Below are 14,389 nucleotides of genomic sequence, written 5' to 3' on the forward strand. Positions count from 1 at the left end.
TTAGATTTTAACAGAATAAATTTTGTTGCTACTTGATATTTTTTAATTGTGAAAATTGGTATGAAAATACATATGGTCTCCAATTTATGACAGTTCAATGTATGATTGTTTAATGAAATGAGAGCAAGATCAGTTGAGTAGAAATTCATACTTGGAATTTTGGCTTTTGATACTTGCAGTGTGATATTCTCTTAGAGTGCTGAAAAGTGACAATGAGCCTATGCATTCAGGACAGGAAACAACCAGGATCCTGTAGGAAGTTGTATTGCTAAAATATGGTTATCAGTAAGTTAGATATGTTAGATGCATTTCTAATATATTTTTTAGTTAAGAAAGGTTTTTGAAGACGTAACACTTGTGAATCTAAGAGCACAATAAATAATATAAAATTCACAAAATTATATTAAAACATAAATGTTTAATCACTCACCAGGAAAATTCTTTACTGGAGGGTTTCTAGCTTATTTACTGGTTTTGGCCACTGATAGCACAGAGAATGTTACATAATATGAATTTGAAAATGTTTGATGAATCAGTCAATTAATTGGAATAATTGTTGATGAATTTTTATTATGACTTAACATCTAAGTTTTTAATAAGTTGATGAATTATATGACCTCTGGCCTTCAACTATATAACTAAATATACTCTTGACTTCAAAGTTCATATCCAAATTTAATCTGACAGAAACTTAAAGACTAGTTATGAGGTGGTGAGAATAACACATTTAAGAATTAGTGTGTCTTTTTAGCTTTTGGTTGGTACCTGTTATGATTTGGTACTAAAATATCCTCCCCAAATCTCATGTGTTCAGAGGATGGATTTTTGAAAAGTTATTGTACCATGAGGGACTAACCCATCCATGACACTGATTTGATGACATTGTTGGCAAGTGATGGAAACAGGAGGTAAGGCCTAACTGAGGGAAGTGGGTCCCTGAGCGTGCTCTTCACGGCTGTATGTGGTTCCAGGCTTTGTCTTCTCTGTCTCCTTCTGTCTTTCTCTCTGATTTCTGGCTAGTATGACATGAATAGCTTTGCTCTCCCATACGTTTCCACCAAGATGTTCTGCGTAAAGTCATGGAGGTAGCTAACAATAGTCTGAAGTCTCTCAAACTGAGAACCAAGATGAATCTTTTCTCTTTTAAGCTGTTTATGTTACCTGATTTTTTCACAGTGAGGAAAAAGTGACTAATTCAATAAGTCATTGAAGGGAAATTGCCCAATTTTTAGTTACAGTAGACCTAAAATTCCAAAACTTGCCTCAGATATGTTTGTCTAAAAGCTGTTTAGTTTTGCTCTTCTCTTGCATGGGAAACCTAAATTATAAATAAAGAGCAAAATAAAGAATAAGTATAGAAAGTAGGGAGGTCTTTCTTTCTCAAAGAGAAATGAGATCAAGAGATGGAGAGATTTTGTTGTCTCCTACTGTAATCCCAAATATTGAGTATGGTAATCCAAGTATTGTAATCTCTTTCTTTGTCTTCCTCACAAGCCCAGAAATTATATTTATAATCCCATTGAGATGTTATTGGAACCCCAGCAAGTTAATTCAAATTTACCACCTCCAGTGCACTCACGGAGAGAGTAAAGACAGCAAGACATATTCCAAGTTAAGGGCAGCAAAGGAGTCCTAAAGCCAATCTCTATGAGGATGTGTGGACAAAGGCCCTCATCCTATGCCTCTCCCAGAATTTATTATCTTTTTTTTTTCTTTTGTACCAGGTATTGAACTCATAATCTCATGCTTGCCAGGCAGGCACTTGTACCACTGAGTTAAATCTCTGGCCAGAAGTTGTTATTTTGTGAAGAAGCGGGTGGCTCAAGGATGATAACAATGAGGATGGCAGGAACTACATGAGTAACTTGAGCTGGCTGGCCAGGTGAGGAGAAAAACATCTTTGCAAAATGCAGAGAGAGTGATATGGAGAAGGATCAATCTACATCCTTCTTAAGATAACATTTGAATGGTTTTAGGAGGCTGTTGCTTCAGTTTCTGTGAACTCTTGTGTCCTAGGGAGTCAGAGCCTCTTGCTTTGAGGCTTCTACCCAGCTGACATTCCTAAGCTGAGTAGCCCTACCATCCTGCTGAGCTCATTCTTTTATAAAGAGTACTATGATAGGAAACAGAAGATTGTCTGATGGCTTTGGAGATTATATATCAATACGTTGGCTAGGTTTATTTGCAATGCTTAGTACCAATTGGAGAGAGAAGGAAATACCACAGTCAACTCTGAAGTATATGGACATAAGCTTTGATATAATCAATGTTGCAGCAAATGTTCTGTATTCAAGGGAAGTCACTCAAATTGCCTCCTGTAGTCTCCTATAGTAATTATCTTAAGTTATTTTTCTCTCATTGCTGAGACAAACACTCAAAGTTAAAGGGAGAAATGTTTATTTAGCTCACAATTTGTGGAGATTTCAGTTCATAATCAACTGGCTCCAAGGCAGGTTGGCACATGGCAGAGGAGTAACAGTTCATGGCAGTGAAAGACAGAAAAAGCAATAATCGAAAGTGAGAATGAGGAAATAAGGCTCTTCGTCACTTTATGCTCATCGCTGAGACAAAATACCTGAAGCCCAAGCACTAGACAATGAATGAATAACAAATGCACAATTCAAACTCATGAGGCCTGGGGGACACAGACATGACATTCCACCCCTGGCCCCCAGGACTCATGTATATCCTTTATACAAAAGACATTTAGTCCACCTCCAAGAGTTGCCAAAGTCCTAACAGCTTCAGCATTGCTGAAAAGTCCAAGTCCAAAGTCTCCTCCAAGATCTATGGCAAACTCTTAACTGTAACCCCTGTACAAATGAAACAAGGTTAAACATTTCTGAAATGCAAAGGCACAAGATAAACATTACCATTCCAAAAGTTACAAACAGGGGAATATAAAGTATTGGAAACAAAGCAAGTCCAACATCCAGCAGGGCAAACATTAAGTCCTAGAGTTCCACACTCAGCATCTGAAGCAGTCTGGTTGCAAGCTCCAGAAGGCTTGGGTGATTCCACCCCCAGGGCACTTCCAGGGGTTTCAGCTCCTGCAGCTTTTCTCTTAAATCCTCTCTGCTCACTTTTTGCAGCTTTCCTTGGATCACCCACATTCCTGGCTTTTCCAAACTTCTGGGGTCTTTGCTGCACCTTTGGCTTCACCTTTTCATCTTCACAAATTGCCCTCCCAGGGGCACACCGCTTGGCCTCCCAGGCCCTTTGCAATCGAGGTGGAAGCCCTCTTACCCTGAGAATACAGGCATTTTCCTTGCACCTAAAATCAGCACCTTGTGGATGCTGCCAAGTTTGCTGCTAGTTGGAGCAGTAACCAGGCTTTTCTCTCTCTTGGCTGTAGGGGTCAGTTGCCTGGATCGCAGGGCTCTGTTTACCTGATTGTGAGAAAAACTTCTGTGTGTTGCCGCCATTCTGGAACCTCATGTGGTCGCTGTTGCCATTCTGGAACATGGCGTTCTGCAGCTTTTCCCTCTGAGCAAATTTTTTCACCTTTGCTATGAAGCTGCACAGGGTGGGGATGGTTTCCTGGGATGCCCTGGGACCATCTTTTTTATCTCTTTGTTTCTCCTCAGGAATCAAAATCTCAACTCTGTCTTTACAATCCACAGCCTTCCCAGAATTTTCCTTCTGGCCAAACTCACAGCATTGTAAATTATCCTCCTGGGCTCTTTGCTTTCCATTTGAAACATAAAACTGGCCAAAAGCCCCTAACAATAGCCATGCCACAGCCTCAATGTTTGATTGCTTTTTAATTTCTTTTTCAAGATTAATCAGTCCATTGCTCTTTGTCTCAGTCTCAGGCAAAGTCTCTGGGCAGGAGCAAAATACAGACAAACTTTCTGCCAATGTAGTCCTTCCCAGCAGAAACCTCCCAAGCCTGTTTTTTTCCATCTGACTTTCTACCAGCCTTCTGATCTCCTGAGCTCTGACCAGAATCTCCTCTACAGAACAGCCTAAACTGTTCCAGCTCTATGCATCCAGGTGACATGTCCAAACCTTTCCAAACTCTGCCCACAAGCCATTTCCAAAGCCTCTTGAAAAATATGGCCAGGTATAGTCACAGCAAACGACCCCACGCCTCGGTACCAAATTCTGTATTAGTCACGTTATGCTTGTCACTGAGACAAAATACCTGAAGCCCAAGTTGGGAAAGGAAAGGTTTATTTCTTAGAATTTTTGGAGGTTTCAGTCCACACTCAGTTGGCTCCCAGGCAGGCGGGCATGGCTGGGCCGCCTTTCATGGCAGCTGCAAACAGCAAACAAGAACCAGCAAATAGCAAGACACACCTTCTTCCTGCCATTACCTCATGTCCTGGCTCCACCCCTTTGTGGGTGGAGCACTGACACCACCAATCCAAGCACTAGACAATGAATGAATAACAAATGCACAATTCAAACTCATGAGGCCTGGGGGACATAAACTATGACAGACTCTTTCTGCCCTTATATTGTATCTAGTCTGCCAGGATTAGGGTGGTACCAATCCAATCAGCAATTATCCACTCTTAGTCCCAGCACCCTTATTTCCAGCCTTGAACCATGGATCAGTTACAAACTCTGATTCAACTACTTCTGAAAAAGTCCAATCTAACAGTACATGAGGCTTTGGGGGGAACATTGAGACACAAATCATAACATTCTGCCTGTGGCTCACAAAGACTCATGTATATTCCTTTACACAAAAGACATTTAGTCTGTCTCTAAGAGTTGCCAAAGTCCTAACAGTTTCAGTATTGCTGAAAAGTAGAAATCCCAAGTCTCCTCTGTAAGTTAAGGCAAATTCTTAGCTGTGAACCTCTGCATAAATAAAAAAATTAAACACTTCCAACATTCAATGGTACAAGATAGATATTTCCATTCCAAAAGGTAAAAATAGGGGGATACAAAGGTATGTCACCAAAGCAAGTCCAAAATCCAGTAGGGTAAACATTAAATCTTGTAGTTCCATGTGCATCATCTAAGCAATCTTTGGCAAGATGTGAATTCCAAAGGGCTTGGGTGGCTCTGGCCCTCTGGGACTGCTGGTGGTCATGGGTCCCATGGCTTCTATCTGGGGCCTGCTCTGTTCTCTCCTTGCAGTTTTCCTCACAAGATTCATGCTCCAGTATTATTTGAAACCTGGGGTCTCCACTGCACCTTTAGATTCACACTCACAGCTTCACACACTGCCCCTAATGCACACAACTGCCTGGCCTCCGAGGCCTTCTTCTAAAATCTGGGTGGAAGCCTTCTTAACTCCACAACTCTTGCATTCTGCATGTACCTAAAACCAGTGCCACATGGATGATGCCAATGTCTGCTCTCAACTGGAGCAGTAACCAGGCTTTCCTCTCTTGTGGCTATAGGGATTGGGCACCTGGATCACTGAGCACTCTGAATCCAATTCCAAGAAACACATTCTCTAGGACATGGAACATGGTGCTCTGTGACTTTATTCTCAAAGCAAAGTCTTGGGGCTGGGGATATAGCTCAGTGGCAAACCTGAGATCTTGAGCTCAATTCCTGATACAAAAAAACAGTTAAAAAAAAAAAAAGAGAAAAAGAAACCAAAGTCTTTCATTTTCACAGTTTTGAGGCTGCCAAAGATGGAAGCCTACTGCTCCTTGTGATGCCCTCAAGCCATCTTTTCTATTCTCCTATTCCTTCTTAGCAATTAAGATCTACTAGGATAGGGTGGTGCTAACCCAGGCAGTGGACTGATCGAGCAATCACCCACCCTTAACCCTAGCACCTTTAATTGCAGCATTGAATCATGAATCAATCATAAACTCTAAATTTAGCAACTTCTGACAGTCCATGAGGCTTTTGGGGGACATCAAGACAAAACCATAGCTGTAATATTTGCAAAATAAGCAAAGTGTAGTTCCAGTATACCAAAATTAATCTGTGGTAATAATGATCCACTTTTCAAAAAAATGTAATTTTTATTTGGTCTTTCAATTCACAGGTACAAATAGCAAATGTGTTTGACTAAGTCCAGAAGGAAATACAAAGTACAGAATTACCTCAGTTCACAAACACTTTCATTTGCATACAATGTGGTTCTCAAACAGAAGCATTTGGCAAAATTTCACTTTTGTTTACAAACTCTGCAACCCATGACAAACACAATTGCAGCCATCTTTCCCACACAAACACAAACATAGCCATCTTTCCTATAATCATGGAACAAATTAGGTTCATTAACCACTGTATAAGGAATAGTTTTTATTATTAAGGAATTAAGACTTGATTGATTTCTCTTACCTTTGAGAAATTGGGATAATTTCATTGTTGACAATTTATTTTGGCAAAGACTATCAAAGACATATAATTCAAATTTGAAAATATGATTTGCAAGGAGAAAATGGGGAATAATTTAAGGATATTTGTAATTGCTAATTTACATTATTGTAGAATTCTAAGCCAATGTAATAACATAAGAAATAATATAACAGTGTGATTTGTAATAACTAAATCATAGAAGCAACCTATAATATGTACATCAACAGATGAGTGGATAAATAAAATGTGGTCTTTATACACAATGAAGTACTACTCTGCCATAAAAATAGATATACTTGAGTCATTTGTAGGAAAATGTACTTCAAGACCATAATGTGAAGTGAAATATATTGGACATACAAGCTTAAATATCACATGGTTTCTCTTATATGGACAACCTAAGTTCTAAATAAAGAGCAAAATAAAAAATCAGTAGTAGAAAGTAGGGAGACAGATCTTCCTTAAAGGCGAATGGGATCAAGAGATGGGAAGGAAGGGGAGGAAAAAGGGATGGAAGGGAATTGGCACACATACCTACTCCACACAAAGAATGTAAACATTATGGTTCTGCAACACACAGGCTAGTAAAAATTGTAAGAAAGAAATAATATAGTTTTTAAAATGAGAAAAATAGAAATGTACCTATAACGTTGAACATGGATAGGAAAATATCTGAATGGATACATGCTAAATGATCAAAAGTAGTTGCTTTGAGAAGTAGGACTATGAAGTGAAGAAGTTAACCTTTATTTGTTCTTCTCTCCCTGCTTCAGTGTAACTTGAATTTATATTTTATCATAAATATATATTGATCTGTTGCATTTTAAAGTTAAAAATACCAAGGAATCTGTATAATAATGAAACAGCTTCTTAGCAAGCCAGGAAGAGAAAGTAGATGAGTCAAAACAGAAGCCAAATCAAAAGCAGATTTTAATAGTTGTAGGGTGGATTAAAAGATTGAAGAGTAAGAAATTATGTATAAAATGGAAAAACTGTTCAACCTCTTGTGACAATGAATTATTACATTCACTGTGAAGTCTGGAGTGTCTGTCTGCTTAAATGGTCAGCATAGGCCTGAAAATATGAATGTGTCTGAGTAACATCTTTTTAGCATTTAAGCAAGAAAATTACCCAATTTGACTTATTTTTTTTCTTCACCTTTTTATTTTTAAAAACTCATCTATGACAAATTTGAAAAATATAGAATCAACATCTATACATACTTCATCTAATTTTGCCAATGTTAACATTTTGTTCACGTTACATATTTTTATCAACAATTTAAAGGTCAGTCTCAAGATCCAGGGCTGTAGCTCAGTGGTAGTGTATGTGAGACCTTGGGTTCAGTTCCCAACACACACACACACACACACACACACACACACACACACACACACAGCAGATATCAAGACACTTCATGTCTAAATGCTTCACTTTGTATATAACATACAACTATCAAATTGTAATAATACCTATTATTTTTAGACCATACCATGAGCCTGGCTATGTAGGAAATGTTTTGCTTACATTAGTTAATCAGTCCTTATAACAATCCTTGGAAAAAGACCAGATTGATGCCCATTTTATTGATAAGACCTTATATGGAAGTGTTATCAAGCTTCCCTATGGGAGTCAAGCTTACCTCTGACTGATCCAAAGGCCATAAAACACAAAATGGATATAGTTTAGGGTACGAATAAGTGAAGCAATGCTAACTTTCCGTTGAACTTCAGAGCAGGGAGCAATCATGGAAAACTGGGCCAGTTTAGAAATGTTTCCCAGAAATCGATACTTTTGAGCAGGACTGATGGAGATGGTTTCTCTTCTGTATTGATGTCGTGGACACAGCTCCTAAAATCACTACCATTTGCACAGCCATTTTTCTTTTTTTATTTTCAGAAACAATATTAACTTAGCAGCTTTTCCTTATGCCTACTAAAAGTTGTTATAATGTGTAAAATTTATTTTACCTTGACAGCATTAAGTATTTTTCCAGTGGAAGAAATAGATTAATATAAAACATTCTATGTCTGGCTATACAGAGACTTTTAAAATCATAGGATCTGTCATAGCGGGCCTATTTCTAATGCATGGAAAGATGTTGCATGTGCAAATAGATCACCCGAAATGCACAATATCGAAAGTGAGAAACTAAACATGGCTCATAACTCAACAAAACAAGGGTGCAGTTATGCCAAAACAATCTTGTTCTTCACTCTTCCCAGTGCAGCACCATTTAAATAAGGATTATTTCTGAAAATGTACATGAGTCAGAAGCAGGGAATGAGTAATATTGTGCTTTGGACTTTATTAATGTTTCGCTGCTGAAAGGACATTATGTAGTGCTTTTTTTCTTCCATCAGTGAGGTGTGAGTTACTATTTCATCTGCAAATTCCTAACTGGCTTCTTTCTAAAACCTTGAAGATAATTTCAACAACCCAGTTCTTCACTTGCCACTGAACTTTCCTAACATGTTCTAATTCTGTGAACAATAATCTCATTTTTACCTGGGTGGAAATGACCACCCAGAACTGAGGGTTATAATAACCTTAGAGCAGGTCAATGCCATTCTTAAGCAAATAAAACACAAAGTTAGGTTGACTCATTCTCAGTCAGAATATACATGAAAATATATTAAATGACTTGTTAACATTTCAACTTTTTTGGTGGCTTCAAAAAGTCTATCATGATGAAAAGGTCAGTGAAAATATCCATGAGGCTCACAGAGAGGATGAATATTATATTTCATAATTTGTACATTCTAAACAGATTTGCAGGTCTCTAAGTTTCATTCTTCTGGATATTGCTTATCCCCATTCCAAGATTTTCCTCATACAGTATAACTTTTTTGACTCTCATTATGGAATTTTTGAAAAATCTCACTCTAAATTCTATGTTTGTTATCATTTGTGTTTGGACGCCCCTCTCCAAGTCTCATACAATCATGGACACAGCTGAATCTAGCATTTGTGACTGGTCCGTTGTCTAGCCCTGGAACTGGTGGTGTGAGTGCTGCACTCACCCAGGGGCAGAGCTGACCCGGAATGCTGGACTTGTTGCTTTCCCTCTTTTGCCATGTTTGCTCTTACTGTTTGCTGCTGCCATGAACAGCTGCCCCTCAGCCATACCATCCTGCCTTGGAGCCAGCTGAGCATGGACTGAAACCTCCAAAAACAAAACAAAACAAAACTGTAAGATTAATAAACCTTTCCTTCCCTAATTTTGAGCAGCAGGTATTTTGTCTCAGCAATGAGAGAAAAGTAACCAAGACAGTCTTTTAAGCTACCAGGATGATTTTATTTTAATTTCACTAAACACATTACTGAGTAGCAGTTTCCAACAATGGAACTGGAAAAGGAGTACAAATCAGTTGTTCTCCAATTTTACCACCTCCTGCCTTTTACTTCTGAAGTCTTCCAATTGAAACCTGTTTTCCCACTTGACATGCTGACACTTCAGTACAGTGATCTTGTTTTAGACATAGCAATGGAGGACCTCACTTTTAAGCTGCTGAAAGAAAATAAGGATGTGTATGTGTTAGAACAAGAAGCTTACTCTAAATTGCATGCAAGAGTGAGATTTAATATAAGCCTTGTTTTTGTTATGAGGGGAACTAACTCCCCCAAACCTATCTTTTTTAGTAATATTAAGAAAAGCATGTTTTCTCTTCATTTGTACAACTTATGAAAGCTGGAGTGGGACAGGGGTGCTCATACATCACAGAGATCTGCTGTTGAGACAGAAGAGCTTGTTCCCCAGCTGTTGGGACTGCTATGAGTATCTGGCTCTCAAATCTCTTCAGAATTTGGAGAAAGCCACCTCTCTTAGTAGTGCCTTCTTTCTGTGCATCAACTAATAACTGGTTAATGGAGGAGTGCAAAACCTGGTTCCATTTGCTTGCCTCAACTTTGGACAACTCTTCAGGGCTAGGCCAGCTGCTAACTTCTTCACAGGGCTGGCTGAGGCCTATCTTGTGACTGCATCAAAGTCAAACGTTTACCTCTCCCAAGTCTGCTGGTTTCTCTTATTGTTAAGTGTTGATCTCAAGAACATTTCTAATAAACCTTCTACGCATTAATCCCAGCTCAAAGTCATTTTCCCTGGGAATACCATAAAAATGAAAATTCACTCAATTTTCAAAGAATTGTGTAGAATGATAGTAATGGATTCTTGGCTATCAACCACTTTGATAAATACTTTGTCATTCAACTTTTTTGCCCTGAACATTTTCATTTTACTCAAGTTGAATGTGCATGTGAATGTGAATGTGAATCTTCCTGAAGTAATGCTGTCACCACCTCTATCTCCTATCTCCCATTTTCTTACATTTTTCAAAATGTTAAATACTGTTTGATGCAAGAGGCAAGGCTGAACTTCCAGACTATGTGATAATTTGGAACATGATTTACTGCTCTTTGGTCCCTTGCTTTGTTTCCATTTGATTTCAGAGACTGATTAATCTTCCTAGGAAAGCCTCCCAGGGGTCTGTGGTGCTATGGTCCTTCACTGTTAAAAGCAAAATTATTCATATATTTATGTATCTTCCCCTTCTGACAATCTTTATTCTGTTAATGTCCCAAAATGTGGCAGTATTTAGGAGGAGAAAAAGAACACTGGAGGGTAGGAACATGATTGACTGAGGCTTACCAAAACTATGTCTCTGGGTCTGTGAGTGGTTTGTTGGTAAGATGATATGGAGTCTTACTGACAGATGGTGACCTGAGGCTAGGAAAAGACACTTCTCAGCGGGTACTGCACTTGCTTCTCATCTAGCAGACCTCGCAGCCTGTGGCCCTCAGACTGTTGATGTGCAGGCCCTGGAATCATACTGGTGCCCCTCTAGGCTTTGTCCGCAGAGATACTTTTACACTTGGACATGACCAGAAATATCTAGAGACTGGAGACTGGGAACCAGGAATAAACCAGTATGCTTTGAATAGTTAATGGAAATTTGTAGACATGACAAAATAATGTAGCAAGAAGAACATTCAGTATGGAGATGAGGTCATTAGCCCTAGCTCTAGCAACAAGTCCAGAAGTCTCCACTGACAGACTCTGACAACAAAATACAATATATATTGAATGTGGGCCTAAATATTCAAAATTCCTGTAGTAGTTTTAATAAAATAGGACTCCAAGAAATAATTCAAGTGGAATGGTGGATGTGTGGAGCACACTAATGTTGGCAAAATGGCTAAATTTATGTGATAGTAAAGTTAGACTTTAAGAAACAAAAAATGATGACACCAAAAATATGAATTTTCAAGACTACTAAAAAGACCAATAGACAGTGACTAAGTTTAATGTATGTCAAGTTTATCTTATACTAGTGGTAGCAAACTTGCGGCACACATGCTATAGCAGCCATTGGTGTAATTGAAACCTCTGTGATTGTGTTTTTCTTTTAATGTATGATAAGCTTTTTAAAACTAAAACCTCAGTATTCAGATTTAATTGAAGTATTGTCACTTTGTGATAAATAATTGAGCTTTGGGTTGCAGTTTGGTTGCTCAGTCTCTGAAAGTTTTTGCTATGACTGCCTTACATACTCTTGTTAATGGTGTGAGTATCATGGTGCCATTTACCTAGCAAGTAAACAATCAGTAGTCTCATCTGGTACAGCTGACCTGGATGGATATATGAATATATTTCATATATGTGCACCTGTAACATTTTTAGACAAAGAAAGGAAAATGAAGCACACATTTTTTTCTCCTTTTCAAACCATCATTTAAGCAAAACTCAGAATACTCCATTTTGGGGATTATAATGTATAAACATGGCAAAATATGTTGGCAAATATATATTTCTGACAATAAATCTCCAGAAAGATGTTAGTGTCTGCCCATGTTATCCTTCTTGCCTACTGAAAGGACTATATTTAAAATTATTGAAACAGAACATATGATGAATGGTGCTATGTTAAGGTTCATGTTAAAATACAAATAAAATATGGACAGCAGTCTAGAAATAATAGCAAATGAAGAGACCTCTATGGTCAAGTCAGGCCTGAAACCTGAATATTCCCTGTGTGCTGTGAGAGGGCCCCACTCCTCATCATATTAACTATGTTAAAAACAAATTCAGTAATTATAGCTTTTTTTCTGTTGAGAACAAAGAGGATTTTTAATCAAGTTTCTATGAAAATTTCATTGATTTTTGTCTTTTTCTTTTTGAATTTTTGAACCAATGCTTTGTTTGTTTTCTGTAGCCTTTAAGAAGCCCCCAGGGTTTGCACTTTGAACCTATGGAGCCTAAGTAATAAAATTACATAGCAATTAAGTTATTTGGGGGTCTCATTTTCCTCAGCTGTAAAGGAAGTGCTTCCCAACCTGAAATACAAAGCAACTGATGGAATTTAAATTCTCTCTCATGGGCTCTTGATGAGGTGTGGGTAGGGATGAAAAAGAGTTGAATTGGAGTTTGGCTTCTAAGGGACAGTAAGGGGACCTCAGTTTTCGTCTGGGGAAGTCATTGTCTCTAAGATTCCACTATAGCCAATATTTTCCTGAAAGGATTTCCAGGAGGTTGACTCATCCCTTGTGAGTATTTTTGGTGCATCTCATGATAATTCTCTGTGGCCACACTATCCAAGACAGTAGCCACTGGACACATGTGTTTATTTAAGCTTAATTAAAATCAAATCAGATAAGAAATTCAGCTCCTCGATTACACTTGGCAAGTTTCATTTGGCAAATAAGCAGCCGGTGTCACTTAGGTAACCACTGTCTACAGTATTAGATAATGCAAATAAAGAACATTTCTATCACTGTAAAATATTTTATTGGACAACAATAAACAAAACCTAGAATATGTTAGAGAACGTACAACGATCAACTGCAAGAAAGAGTTTCATATGTGCATGCGTTGGTGTCTGTTTTTCTTTCAAAGGAAGCCACTTGCTTTTCCAATAGCCAGTGTTTTGGTTTAAAAGAGTAACTTCACTGAAGTATATTTACACACCCTAACATCCATCTATTTTAAATGTACAATTCAACGATTTTAAAAACTATATTAACAAGGATTCCTCTTCTGAACCACAGAGCACAAAAATGATTGGAGTGATTGTTCTCTTAATTTTTCCAAAGATGGTACACACCTAACAAATTCCAGATGCCAGGGGGAGAAATTAATGCATCACAGTCTACAAATGAATGCTTAGTGAATTGGGACTAAATTTCTTCCAGAACTTCAAGTGAGAAAGACAAAACATTATTTGGGAGTATTTTTAACTGCATCAAAGAAAGTTGAAGTCTAGCTGAATTTCCTTAAGTCAAACACATGGTACAATTGCAATGTATAACCAAAATTTTGTAATTATTGTGGTCATGTTGCAATACAGTAGAGCATTTCCTTTCTTTTCTTCAAAGACAAGAGTATATAAGAAATCCTAAATCCATTAAAACATGAATGTAAAACTTCTCTAAAACATTTGATTAATGTAATAGTATAGTAGTCTACACTATAGTTCATTTCTATAACCAAGTACAATTTTACTTCAAGTAATTTTACAACTTTGTGTGTGTGCATATATATATATTGGTGTGTGTGTGTGTGTGTGTGGTGAGTGAATGTGCGGTACTGAGTATTGCCATGGTCTTATGCATGCTAGACCAGTACTCTACCACTGAGCTGTATCTCCAACCCTTCATGTATGTGTTAACAATATCTCTACTTGTTGTTGAAATTTACATTATTAATTACACGTTTTTCTTGCTTGACCTCTAGTTAGTGCTATTTGGATTAATATTATAAATAATACTACAATGATAATACTTGTACTCATATCTTTCTTTAGTCATTTACATCTATGTATGTGTATATATATTTTCTGTATATAAATATATAAACAATTTTTCAATATTTTTATTACCTATTTTGCATTGTTTAGTATGCCAGCAACTAACCACACATAATGTGGGAACTCTCATTAAATATGTACTGTATATATAAAATGCATTTTGAATTTTGAAGATTAGTATGATCAAAGGAATATAAAATATTAATAATTTTGTTGTTTATATGTTGAAATGATATTTTTGATACATTGGATTAAAAATAAATCCATTGGTTTCTGTGTGCTTCCAATGTGTGATTACTAGAAAATTT

This window comes from Cavia porcellus, unplaced genomic scaffold, assembly GCF_034190915.1.
Source record: "Cavia porcellus strain 051 isolate PalLab524CR breed Dunkin Hartley unplaced genomic scaffold, mCavPor4.1 scaffold_10, whole genome shotgun sequence".
Taxonomy (NCBI): domain Eukaryota; kingdom Metazoa; phylum Chordata; class Mammalia; order Rodentia; family Caviidae; genus Cavia; species Cavia porcellus.